We start from the raw sequence: 14,225 nt of genomic DNA on the forward strand, positions 1-14,225 counted from the left end.
TTCATTGATTTAACTATGCGTTGCAGAAAAATATTTCATTAGAAGTATTGATTCTATTTCATACAAAGAACCTCCTGTTAAAATTTGTGCACTCAAATCCCTAACACCCTGTACATGAGAACCTATGCTGTAAGTAACAAAGTACAATCCTGACTGCATTATTATACTACAGAGCAGTATTATCAAATGTAACCTTTAAATTTTAATTCATTCTTACAATTGATACACAGAAGATATATTTTAATGAATAGCTCATTTAAGGACTCACTTTTCTAAGTTTTCATGTGTAATCCAACGTGACCTCCCTTTAAAGAATTTAACAATAATTCCTCATCACTACAGGATACCAGCATCCTTGATAAAGTATCTTGCAATGAGACTATTTCATTCTCCCTTTGTTCGTTATTTAAAGATCTCAAGTTTAGATAAATCGTCCAAATGTGATAAAAAATTATATTCTTGTAACATTGTATTAAATTAATTTTGTTAGAAAGATTTCACAGTTTTCATCTCCCTGTCTTAAGGAATCGCTGAACTACTGCTTTCAAGACCACCTACATTACTCTATCGATAGTTACTTGTAGCTTAGATTCAAACATTTCGACTTTCAGAAATTTTCTTTTCTGAGGTCTGATAAAACCCCTTATTCAACTTCGCACACAAAATTCTGATAAAAACATATTTCAAATAGTAAAAAACACTTTTCCCCTTTCTTTTTGCAGTCCATTAGCAAAGTTATCCATTAATATCAATTTTGTTTGCAATGGCGGTAGGATATATATTAGTGAAATATGCTGCATGTTGATTTTGCATTGGATGATTTCCTCTTTTTCTCTTTCATGATGATCCATAAACTTCAGTGTTTGGTGAAATCTTGTAATTGCATATCGAAAATACCCTTAAGATTAACTCATATGTGCCAAGAAAATTGTAATTTGTGACTTAATATATTTGAACACTGCATCATATATACATGAAATGTTATATCGTAAGAAAACATATTGCTATTTGAGCAAAGTTACCTTTAAATTCTTTTTATGAATCAGTCCTCACTTGCTATCATTTTGTTGGATTCCTAGTTCATCTGTAAGTCCGTTGATATCTTTACAAAAGCATTCATCATCTTCCATGACAAAATCCTATAATATAGGATTTATATATAATATAGGAATAAACTAAATATTATTTAAAGAGAAATTGTCTTAAACTTAATTTATGTTATATTAAGTTTAATAAATATCACGAAACTATCAAATTTTATTTTGCGAAGTTACTGTAAGCAGCACTTGAGAATCGAACTGTATCAAGAAATTGAGATCACATACTGAATCTGTCCGTAAAAATTATAGTATCTATTATTTTTGTTTTTGTTATTTGTGAGTGGAAATTTTAGCATTCGTAAGAACAGTCTAAATGGAGATGAAAATCAACATTCACGTTCTGAAATTTGAAAAATGTTTGCTATAACTGAATAGTGTTTTAAATTCCAATATGTCTCAATGACATGAGAAATATGATTTTGTTACTGAGTGTGCAAAAAATGAATTTTAAAGCAATTTGGATGTAAGTAACTTGTTCATTCATTTAAAAAAGGAAACTTCACTGGAAGTGCAAAACAAAGGACTGTAATGGTTCATACTTTAGCAGACTGGAGTTCCAGTATAAATACAAAATTGTGGTCTTATTATCATTTTTCTCATTTCACCCATGAGCCATGACACTTAAGTACTTCTTTTATCAATGATTTTTACAATTTTTATTATTGGTTAAAATGATAAGAAAATAGATACAGTATACGAATGTATGTTTTTAGGCTACACAGAAATAAAAGGCGTAATTAATAATTATTGATAACTGACTAAATTATGTCATGAGTAACCATTGGAGCTGTACAAAATCTTATAGCAATACAATTATTAGTTCCAGTGAAATATTGAAAGTGATAGTACTAGTTAATTAATACTACAGTGAAATTCAGTGAATTTATTATTTTTTTAAGGGAAAAATTGTTAGGTGAGAACTATCTGAATAATTCTGTAAATACAAAATTGTGACTATACTAAATGGTGTTTTGATATTAATTGCCAAATCACTTGAAATAAGTTTGTTATTCAAGTTCTGAATTTATTTCAGTTCTCACTTACAGCATTCAAATTCTGGTAGGGAATTACTGTAACAGATTGAACGAGATGGTAATGAACTTGAATATATTAGTATTTCTGTTCTTTATCGAACGGAACAGATTATAAGTTTTGTTATCGATTAATTGTACTCGTAATATTGTGCAGATTGAGATAGATTTATCACCCTTTCTATTTCTTACAGTGTGTGTAACACTGTGAGGCTTTTCATTAATTTTATCCTGTAAAACACAATTTGCTGGCTACTATGGCTTGCTAGTACAAGCTTTAAAAACAAAAGTTTTGTAACACGTCATTAGCACAATGTCCTTCAACCACTGCAGCACTGTCAGGAAGAGATCGTATCAAGCACTGGCTGGCAAGTGCAAGCTTGAATTTGACACCATCAATTGGAAGCAAGATCAAATATTATGACAAATCCCATTCTACCTTGAATTTATAACTTGTGTTGGGCAAGTCCATGAACCAAGCAACACAGAGATTTTCTCCAGGTACTCGGTTTTCCTGTGACATTCCAATAATTCGCCATCATCCTCATCACTGATTTTATGAGTGTAATGTGGATCCATCGCCTGTGATGCACTCTGGATAGTCTCTGACTAACTAAGTGGTCTATGCTTATCAACACTAGTGATATCTATGAGCTGCTGATAGAGTCAGAACAAATAACGATAATTTACAGGAGAAGATGGGTGAAAATTCTTACCTTTACCATTTTTGAACTATTATGTTCGGTTTTTTATTTTGTTTGGTTTTTTTATTTTTTTTACATATGCTCCTGCTGGAATATGTATATGTACTACAAAATTTAATTCATGTCACTTGTAGTTCTTTAGTTTATTTGTTTTCTTTTTATGAGGGGCATATTTTCAAAAACTACCTCCTAACGTAAATTTTAAATATATGGCCGATAAATTTGTGTATAGTACCTCTAATATATTTAGAAAAACACTGACTGTCTATATTCTATTTTTAAATTATGTCGTGAGAAAAAAAAAGAAAGAAAATACTTATTTGCTCTTGAGATAATTTTCAGGTTTCTTGTGCCTAATATATAATTATTATTTTTATTTCAAGTGTTACTAAATTTTTAAAAAATCTGATAATGTATTTAATTAACATACTTTACAGAGCACACAGAAAAGAATTCAGTTTAATATTTTTAAAATGGTAGAACTCTTTACATTTTTAATATGTAGAAATGTGCTAAAAGTGGAAGTGTCGAAAAATCACTTTCAAAGTATAAAACGAAGTAGACCCTATTTAAAGAGTGCAGCTACTAAAATATGACGTCGTTACTCACAATTCCAAATGTGGTAGGATTTTGAAACTTTGGTGATACATAGATTAGAGTCTGTAGATATATTTTTTGCAGCAAAACGAAAAAGTGAATTTTGACTAGAAATGATAAAAATTTCACCAGTCTCTCTCCTTAAGGGCCTGCTATTAGACAAAAATACATATATGGTAGACGTGTGGCACATACCGACAATAGGTGTATGCCAAGACATCGTGATTTATGTTCATTGTAGTCAACTTTACTTAAATTATTCTCTCTTAAAACTTTGAAATGTAATCCATTCCTGTGCTCAGCAATATCTAACAAGACTCTTATAGACTTATCTGGGGGGGGGGGGGGAACTGTACCTTAGCTTTCTTCTTAGAAATCTAGGTTTAAATGCAGACTAGTTCTCGTGCAATTTTTAGTAAATTAAGACGACAATGGAGTGCAGGTTTTTCTGTATTTTCTGTCATCATTCCATTGGGGCATTTTTTATAATCTAAGTAGATAGGTTTGAAATTATATCTCCTACATCATGTCGTTAAAGAGATAGTATAATTGCCTTTATGGTTACGGGGGAGGCCAAGAAGAAGTAGGATAAAGACTGATATCATAACAGCAATAAAAAAATAACCACAGTGGAAATTCAATATGAAAAGGAACTTTAAAGAGTGATACGTTTTCATCAATCCTGTTTAGTGAACTTCATTGAAAGAAATCCTTTTAAAATTGTAGGTAGGTATCTAATGCTCATGATTTAACAATCGAGTTATTTTTTCTCTGGCTTCCCAGTATTTAGATTTAAGACTTGTATTTTTTTGAAGTGCTTCACAGTGTGTTAAATGATTCATATCCATTTCTTCTTCTTGAGAACACAATACACAATTTGGAGTAGACAGGTTGCCAATCCTACGTAAATGTTTAACCAGACAATCATGACCTGTAAGGAGTCTGAACATGACCACAGCAGATTTACGTGATAGGTCGGGAATTAAATCAGGTCTTTCTAGTAAATTTTTCCAATGGAAATTTTCTACAGTATTTATTATTTGAACATTATAATTGTTTTTAATTTTATTTTTAAAACTTGTTTTATTGAATAATATGAAAAATTATATTTTTGTTTTTGTTCAATTTCAGTGCTTTTATTTACTAAAATGTCGGCTCTCTCATTACCGCTTATACCACAATGTGCGGAAATCTACTAAAGAGCCATTTTTTTATTTAAACTTTGGATTTATTTAATCATTGAATTGGTTTCTTTTATTTTTTCCATTTTTTGTTGATTTGTTGTTACTGTTCATTGTATTGTAGCTTTAGAGTCGCCTGATATTGACTATATATAATATAAATTTAGCTTCCCTTATGAAAAGGTTGCCAGATTTGACAAAGCATATTACATATAATTTGGAAACACATCTAAAAGGTAAAATGATATACATTTGAAATGGTTAGGGAATCGAATATACTAAATGTCAGAAAAATTTACACCTAAGTAGCGTTTGTGCTAATTTACAGTTAAGAAAGAATCACTCAATAAAAGAATTGTATTCCAATGGATACCATCCCATTGTGGAATCCTGCGAAACGAGAATGCGGATGCTTTAGCAAAGAAGGGCAGCACTGCTACTTACAGACCTGTTACTAAATCTACGTATTACTCTGTGAAAAGATTTATTAAATCTACATACTTAGACTTCAACAAACAAAATTTTATAACACAATCCCGAGGGAAAAAATGGAACTCTCTGCATCAAAATCCACAGTTAATTCCCGATTTACCACGAAAATCGTCTGTAACTGCATTTAGATTGGCAACAGGCCATGATTGTTTGGCCAAACACCTGCATAGAATTGGAATATATCAGTCCCCTAACTGTCCAATGTGCAACTCAAACCAAGAAATGGATTCGGAACACCTCAAAATCTGTGCTTCAGTGGCTGATCATGATAATATCTTTGAAAAATATTGGAGTGCAAGAGGTCAGATGACTTTATTGTCAAACGCCTGGCATTAGAAAACAACAACAACAGTTAAGAAAGGGGGGGGGGGATCATCAGATAGGTTAGAATGATTTGAATGCCATATACCGCGAGAAAAATAATAGCACGGATTTATTGGCATTGATATCTAAACCAATCAACAGCCATTCATATATTGTGACCTATGACAAGCAGTAAAAATTATATTCCTTAACGAGAATATCATACTTTATATCAGTCAGTTAAATCGTTGATTTTTTTCCTACAAAATACACAATACATGAATATGGTCCATGTTTATTTTTAATTAACCATTTTGCCGAATTGTTGGATGGAAATGCATTCAACAGTGGATATTAAACTCTTTTTATTATACCATGTTTCAATACCATAGGTGCGTAACATTTTTATGTATATTAGGATGACAAGATTATAATATTTGATCTTGCTTGCTTATGATGCAGTTATTGAAATTTGCCAGTCATTCACCAGTATAATCTATATTATTGCACATTTCACTCTCATTATCCTTCTATTTGATTGGTTTATTTGTTGGTTGCTGTTTATTTTCTTTATTGAACACTTTATTTTGTGGAGTGAAATATTTGTTATTACCATGTTTTCCAGTTGAAGCGTTGAAATGAAAGTCAGTCGCACTAATTCTCTAAGCCCCCCTTCTTCCCCATGGAGAGATAAGTTGGTTTTTCACTTTCCCTGTTGGTTAGCTAATTGGTTAGTTGGTAGCTAGGCTGATTTCAGCAACGTTACATTGATTAATTTGTGTTTCATGAAATGGGGTGCAGTTTGGTAGTAATGTGCTACTCAGACCATTGCAAGCAGAACAGTTAATGGGTTGTCTTGTTCTGTAGAATGCTGGTTAGATGCTGATTCTGTATACACTTAAATTATTTGTGTTAAAAGGTATGTCAAACTCTGTTTGAAAACAAAGGTAATTTGAACAGTGAAATATCGACATAAACATGTATTGTTAAAGTACCAGTACTACAAATATTGATATATTTTTATAATTATGTGTAATAATTAGGCTATTTTAATCATTAAATATTTTAATAATGAAAAGTTACACATATTATTTAAAACTGTACAGTATAAAGTATTTTGAGACACATTTACATGGAAATATAATAAGAGGTTACGCACAAGATATCATATTTAACAATTACGAGTACATAAGCAGATTATTCATATCTCTCGAGTTGATATATTCATACATAAATTGTTTAAACTGTATTAAAAACAATGTAATATTTTAATACTATCAGTAATTATTAAACTTGAAATAGGTGAAATAATCAAACTTTACATGCAGTATAGCCTATATATATGAAAAAAAATAATATTACCCTGTTAGAGAAGAAAGAAGTTTTATAAAATTGTTATTAAAAGGGGAAATTAAGTCCATGTAACGACATGTTTTTATTTTAACTAAATAAAGTAACATACTATATTATTATGTTACATACATTCATATTTTCATTAATAAAGAGTCTTCCAATAAGAGTGTCACATTTTTAAAATGAAATATATTGCATAAACGAAAGAGGTTTATTTATTTAATTGCTATTATTTTAAAGCACACTTAATGCCATTACGTATGGAAGATAATGTCAGTTAAATGGTCACCGCTACTTCGTTGGGTTGGACGTATACGAACGAGTCTTCCAATTTTCAATAACAAACAAACATATAATAATATATATAATAAATTTAGCCCGTACACATCCCGTAAGGGCAAGGGCCTCCTGTTGTCACAAGGAATTGCTCATAAGTAGACTCCTAAGGTGAGCGAGTCCTTGGGAGCTTGGTCATATTACTGATATTTCTTCGTTTCACTGTTCCTGACTTCCCTCTTCGATCATTTCTACCATACTCATCTCCCACACTTCCTCATATCACTTCACACGAATTACACTCACTGTCGTTGAGTTTCTGTCCTATCTGGTGCTTGTTGATTCATGTTTGGTGCCAGCTGCCTCCATACTTCTCTGTCTCGTGCCACTCTCGACCATTGACTTCCCACTCTGGTTCTGAAGTAGTCCGCCCATCTGGTTTTTTGTCGTCCCACGTGCCGTCGTCCTTCTCTCGGATCCCACATTGTGATGCGATTCGTCCATTTCTGGTGATCCATACGTGCTATGTGGCCGCCCCATTTTCATTTTAGGTTTTCTGCCCTTTCTACCACATTGCGCATTTTTGTCCTTCTTCTGATTTCCTCGTTTCTGAGTCTGTCTCTTAGTGAAACATTTAGAATCTTCCTTTCCATTTTCCTTTGACAAACCTGTAGCTGTTTTTTCTGTTTTTCTGTCAAGGACCACGTTTTACAGCCATAGAGTAATGTCGACATGACACATTTGTCTAGGATTTCAGCTTTCGTACTTGCTTTTTGCCGTTTGTCCATGAGTAGGAATTTGAGCGACCAAAATTTGTTCCATGCCAGTCCTATTCTGCGTTTGATTTTATTCTCTGTGTTCTTGTTTAGGGAGATGCTTTGCCCGAGGTACACGTACCGGTACTGCTGCACATACTCAAGTGGTGATTGTTGAATTTGAATAGAGTCTTGCAACAAACATAAACCAGGCTCAATTTCATGAATAATAACGCACGTGATATTGTTCTTTAGGCCATTAACTCTTTCCGGCTTGTTGGCATAAACTTGTTATTTAACATAACCCCATGAGAAGTAATCCAAAAGCGTTAAATCAGATAATTTCAGTTAACATCACCACCACGCAAAATGATGAAGCCTCTGAATTTATCCCTCAAAAGGTCGACTGTTTCGTGAGCAGTATGACACATGTCGCCATCTTGCTGAAAAGAGACGTTTCTGAGATCCATACCTTCCAATTGAGGCCAAAAATAATCCCTTGTCATAGTCCGGTATCTTACACACACTGTACATTTCATGTACTTAATGCACGGAATGTTTGGCGAATGGATGACTTTTTTAAATAACAAATTTTAATGATTTCTACGTGTTTTGGTATGGGTAACGTTACATTTTATTATTTGTCAACAACAACTGTAACCATGAGAAAAATATGGCTGCTGTTACATGTTAAAAGTAGGACACTCTTATTGGAAGACTCTTTACTTCATAAAGTCAATTATATAAACTGTTTAAAAGCCAAAAGAGGGAAGAAAGTTTCACTTCCAACTCTTATTGACGTTCTCTAATACATGGATTTATGGAAAAACTGGTTATTAATCCAAAGTTTCGTAATATTATGAAAATGTACTTCTTTCTTGTTGTGATGTTTAAATTCATACCTGCAATGAATTCAAGCATTTCCGTAAAAAATATTTTCCTATAAAGCCGCAATTTCTTGTGGATATAATTTATATTACTTTCTTCCTTGTTTCAAAGATCATTTAACAACACATTACAAGAAGACCTGAAACACTGAAATTAGAACAAGTTTATGATACAATATTTATATGCATGCATATTAAATTCTACTTTTTATTTTCATGTTCTACAAATATAAACGGGTTCCATTTTATAATCCTTCAGCTAGATCTAAAAAAAATGCTGTTTAATATCCCAAGTTCACGAAATGTATTTGATATTAACTCACTATTACCGGTATTTAGTTAAAATGTTAAAATTCAATTCACTGAGTGAAAAAAATTATTTATTTTCTGGTATAGAACTCGTTGCCAAACTTTCAGAACGGCCCCAACGTTCACTCAGCCTTCTATAAAATTGAGTACCGGGTCTTTCCCGGGGGTAAAAGGCAGTCAGAGCGTGGTGCTGACCACACCATCTCATTCTAGTGCCGAGGTCATGGAAAGCATGGGGCTCTACCTCCATGCCCCCCAAGTGCCTTCATGGCATGTTACGGGGATACCTTAACTTAACTTTATAGAACTCAGATTTATGAAAAAAAAATCTATGTAATTCATGTAAAAATACATTGTTTTACTTTTTCCTTGAAGAACTTTCAATTTTGTTCCTTGATTTGGTCCTACAATTTATTATTGATGATTAAATTTCTGATGTTCTGTTAATACTCATTCATTATAAGCCATGTCTCTCTTTTATGTTTCCTCATATTTTATTTCCATTGTTAACGAGTTATATAATTTCTATTTTATAACTTCTGTTCATGTAATCCATGAATAATTATAAGTTAAATTATTCATTTATATTTATGTGAGGAAGGTACTTTGATAGGCATCTAGCCTGTGTACTTTCGTATATCGGTAAGTCTAAATATAAATAAATAAGTAAATATTGAATAACTGTATGAATGAATGAATGAATGAATTTGTTCAGTAAATATATGAACGCAATCTCAAAACACTACTTAAATGGTAGTGGTACCGGTAGTACCACTAGGAATTAATTCGAAATAAGTTTAAAATAATAATAGTGTACCGGTAGGCAATAAGTTTCCAAAATTTGTGGTTTGAGTTTTTGTTTTCTTTTTTAGAAAAGTTCCATTAAATAATAAAACATCTTCTGACAGCTGTGGAACTTGGAAATAACTATGCCTGTAGGCTACATGTTAGCGTGAATAAATTAATACAACTGCCTTTTTAAAAAAGAATAGCGAGTTTATTTAAGTAAATCACTAAATTTTATAACATGCCCAAGTAACAATTTATAGGCTTTATCAAAACTTTAATAGCATTATATAAACGTCTCCAAAGTAAGTCTCTAATATCGTAATTCATGAGTCATATGTGTAATTATTCCAAAACATTTGTAGTATATATTGAACCATTTACTTTATTTCTGATAGGTAGTTTTAGTCATTTATGATACTTAAGTTCATGATGTAAATCCAGTGCTACTGGAGCGATTGGTAATAATATTATGATTTGCCAAATTTGATAGGGCTTGAGAGAAAGGACACATGCTCAGACTAAAGAAATCCATGGAAATCTTCAGTGAGGATGACCTCGGGATTGAATTCGAAACCTTTCAAATATTAATTAATGGGTGATGTATTTGTGACATGTTCGATGACAATGACATATTTACATATAAAATCTTAAGAAGAATATACATACCAGTAGTACTTGATTATTGAAAAAATCTAGTTTCAGTTATTAACTAACCTATTTCGGAATATGTATTATAAGACTTTCTTGTGTTAAATTTTATCATACCTGGTTTACTCCTGAGGATGACCCATAATAGGTCAAAACACGTAAACCAGGTACAGTACGATAGAATTTAGCACAAGAAAGTCTTATAATACATATTCCGAAGTGATACTGTGTTAAAAGTTGTGTAATAAAGATGTATAACCTATTTATATCATGAAAATGAAAATTTAAAGATAAAATGCAGTTTAATAATAATAATAATAATAATAATAATAATAATAATAATAATAATAATGCATGGATTTAGATTCATGTGATGTGTTTCGATCTTCATCTTTAAATGAATTTTGTTTGCCAGTATTTTTTATTCTCTATCGTGTAAAATTTTACAAAATAGTTTTTCCTCAATCATTCGTCAGTTATGCTATAGCAAGTTTGACTTACATTTACAAACTTTTTTAAAACTATTTTAAGGCCTTTAAAAAAATACCAGACATGCAGATCATTCAACTTTCATGTAAGAACAAACATTTTTGTCAAATAAAGAAGGGAATCCTGAGATTCATGTCCTATAATATTATTGTAATTTAATACCAATAGTGTCAAATTTTTGTGTAGACTACCGGTATGTACTTTACATAGAGTAGAATCTGGTGAAATAATCTTTTGATTTAGGAATGTTACTAATTCACAAATTCAAATTATGTGAAATGAACTTGAGAAATTTGTTTTTAAAAAAGAACTCACTTTCCCACTTACTTCACACACGTATGAAAATATGAAGTACCGATATGTAGATAATTCATAATAGGCATAATTTCATTGCTTATTGTGATGTAAATATGAAATAAAATTGACATTGAAGACAGTCTCTGTGATGTAAGGTTATAGAATAAATTGTGCGTATAAATGTGCCTGCAGTACCTATTGCGTTATAAGACGAACTGTTATTTTTCAAACAAAAGTTTGACATTCCTTACCAAAAATATGTAAATATATTTTTTTTCCTAATAGGGCAGAACTTTCCTCTGAGTTTCCTTCTTGGAGCAAGTTTAGTACTATTGCTGCATGCAGTGGGTAATAAAAGGCCTAGTTCACAGTGTTGGTTGCAGAGCATGATTATAGACATGCACGAAACTGTACACATTAGATATGCAGGTGATCTATTGTAGAAAGATAACTAGATATATATATTCTTCTTCTATATATATAAAAAATATATATAATTTTATAAGTACGGTAGCATTCTTCTATGTAAGATTTTTACTTGATGAGTTATAGGCCTATATATCTCTGTCTTTTGTCAAACTTTCATTTATAATTTTCATATGATACAAGAGAGACAAAAGTACTGGTACATAATTTAAAAGCTAGTGAAATCTGAACTTCCCTTTATGAAGTATAGATACAAAATTATGTGTTCTTTTGATTTCACAGTAGTCCTAATTAAGACTAAATGATAAGTTACCATTTAGTAAGCCTTCAGCATTGAAACATGTTTAGTAGATGTGTGGAAAACTACATATCATCGAAATATCTATGCATTTCATGTGATAAGAAGAATAATAATATACAATATTTCTTATTTCATAAATACGTTTCTATATTTCAGCTGCATCGCATGTTCCATTATTTATCCTAAAATATTCTCAGATTTATTTGCTTCTACACATAAGCGAAATCAGTTTATTCTGTCAGTCTGTCCATCTCATGAAGTAACACTATTTCCATGAAAGGTTATGTATGTGACTAGTTGTAGGAAATGGGACCTAAAGTCGGATTTCTCATTTCTTTGTTTTTTGTGGTTTCAAAAAGAAGACGAAATACTGAGCATTAAAAAAAAATTCATGGTTCTAGGTGCTATAGTTTTTAATATGTTACTTATTGAATATTGATATTACATTATGTACTTTTCGAGAAAAATGTAAATTAAAGTTTTCATTTGTTTTCTTAGCAACTATAAGAAAGATTTAGGTATTTAAGAAGCGTTGTGTAAAACCACAGTCTAGTATATACAGTCACGAAGCTCAATACTTAGTAAATATGCAAACATTAGATAGTTGCTCACCACTAGGATCGCTAATATCGCCTCATTACAGACAATGCAAAATAGTATTGGCACAGTCTATTGTTTCTAGCACCCTCAAAACTCAAGCTTCGTGACTGTATATAGTAGACTGTGGTAAAACTATGTCCTAGTTTAGTATGCAAAAAAGCCTACAGGTATCGCAAGATGTCAAAACATAGAAATGCAGTTTTTACACCATAAATTCGTTATTTTGCTCTCCTGTAAAATTTCCTTTCACGACTTAAGGTAAAATTTCCTTTCACGACTTTAGGTCCATTTTCACGCAACGGGTCACATATTTAATCACACAGAAAGAGCAAAGGATATCTTGGGTTGTTGGTTTCCGGGCTTTTGCCAAGTTGTCTCGATTGCTAGATCTGACGTTTCGATCCTCTTGCTGTGGTCATCCTTAGCTCTCTTTATCTCTGAGTACAACCACAGCAAGAGGGTCGAAAAGTCAGCTCCAGCAACTGAGATGATGTGGCAGAAGCCCGGAAACCAACAACCCATGGACACTGACTGCAGAAGCCTACACCAACAGTTAAAGAATATCTTATAATGATGGATTCACAGGCTATCAGCCGAGTTAAAGTTGTGGAATAATCCAAGCTTTCGGCTACTGACTCTGTAGCCATCGTCAAGAAACTGATGACGCCATTGAATTGAATTGAAAGAGGAACGAGAAAGAATATCTTGTCTATTTTTCCACACACTTTTCTGTATATCACATTCAATATCTCAATTAAAATTCGCTTTTGTGACACTCATATGGTCTTAAGTGAAGATAATTTCACTCGTAAGAATTTTTAAAATGATGATTCTAAGCAGTTCCTTGAATTTGTTAATTTTATGCCTGGATTTCACTGGCTTTATATCAGGAAAATAATGTAGTAAATTTTTACATGCATGTAAACAAGTCCATTATCCAGTTAAATCTCTCTGTTCTTTAAACAGGGACGTGATGATATCTCTAGAGGAACAGATGATTATGTAGGAGACTGGTGCAGATGTAGACTTGTAGAGTGATTGAATGACTCTTCTTCTCTTATTGTACAGTCATGGCAAACATCATTTTGAACTAGACCTAGGACTGATGAAGTTATTATATGTTGTTTGACATGATTGATGAATAGATTGGCATTGCAGGGAATTATAACGTAGATTGATGCTTGTTAGACCTGAGCTTGGCCCCCCAGAAGCCATGCATGGATGGAACCAGGATGTTGAGTAGTGACATTCACATTTGGGCTGCAGATGTTTGTTTATTCTGTAGCGTTAGCTGCCTCATCGCTCCAAGTATTGTGACGTAGCAAGAAATGAGCATCTGAAAGTCTGAGAGATTCAAGTTATGTTGTATTGTATACCTAATTTGGTACTTGAGACCTATTATTATTTAGAGCACGGTATTTTCTTCTTAGTGAAGTTCATAAACCACTGTCACAATTGTTATTGTTTTGATTTCTTCGGTGGCATTGCAAAATAACATATTATTTAAAGACAATTCTGTGGGTAATAAGGCAAGATCGTTGAAACAATATCATGTGTATATTTTTATTATCGTAATATGTTGAGATGACAAGTACAGTTTATAAAAGACGCTGATAATTTGTCATCTGAAAGTTGTTTTACCATGTTGAATTCAAGAGCACAAGGAACAGAGATGTAACAGCAGACG

General features: G+C 32.0%; 1 protein-coding gene across 19 annotated transcripts in view; it reads left to right on the forward strand.

Annotated features, from left to right (window-relative positions):
- Rbp (RIM-binding protein) overlaps positions 1-14,225 on the forward strand; it is a 409,454-nt gene that overhangs the window by 274,094 nt on the left and 121,135 nt on the right. The window lies entirely within an intron of this gene.

Source organism: Periplaneta americana, chromosome 6, assembly GCF_040183065.1.
Source record: "Periplaneta americana isolate PAMFEO1 chromosome 6, P.americana_PAMFEO1_priV1, whole genome shotgun sequence".
NCBI classification, from domain to species: Eukaryota; Metazoa; Arthropoda; class Insecta; order Blattodea; family Blattidae; genus Periplaneta; species Periplaneta americana.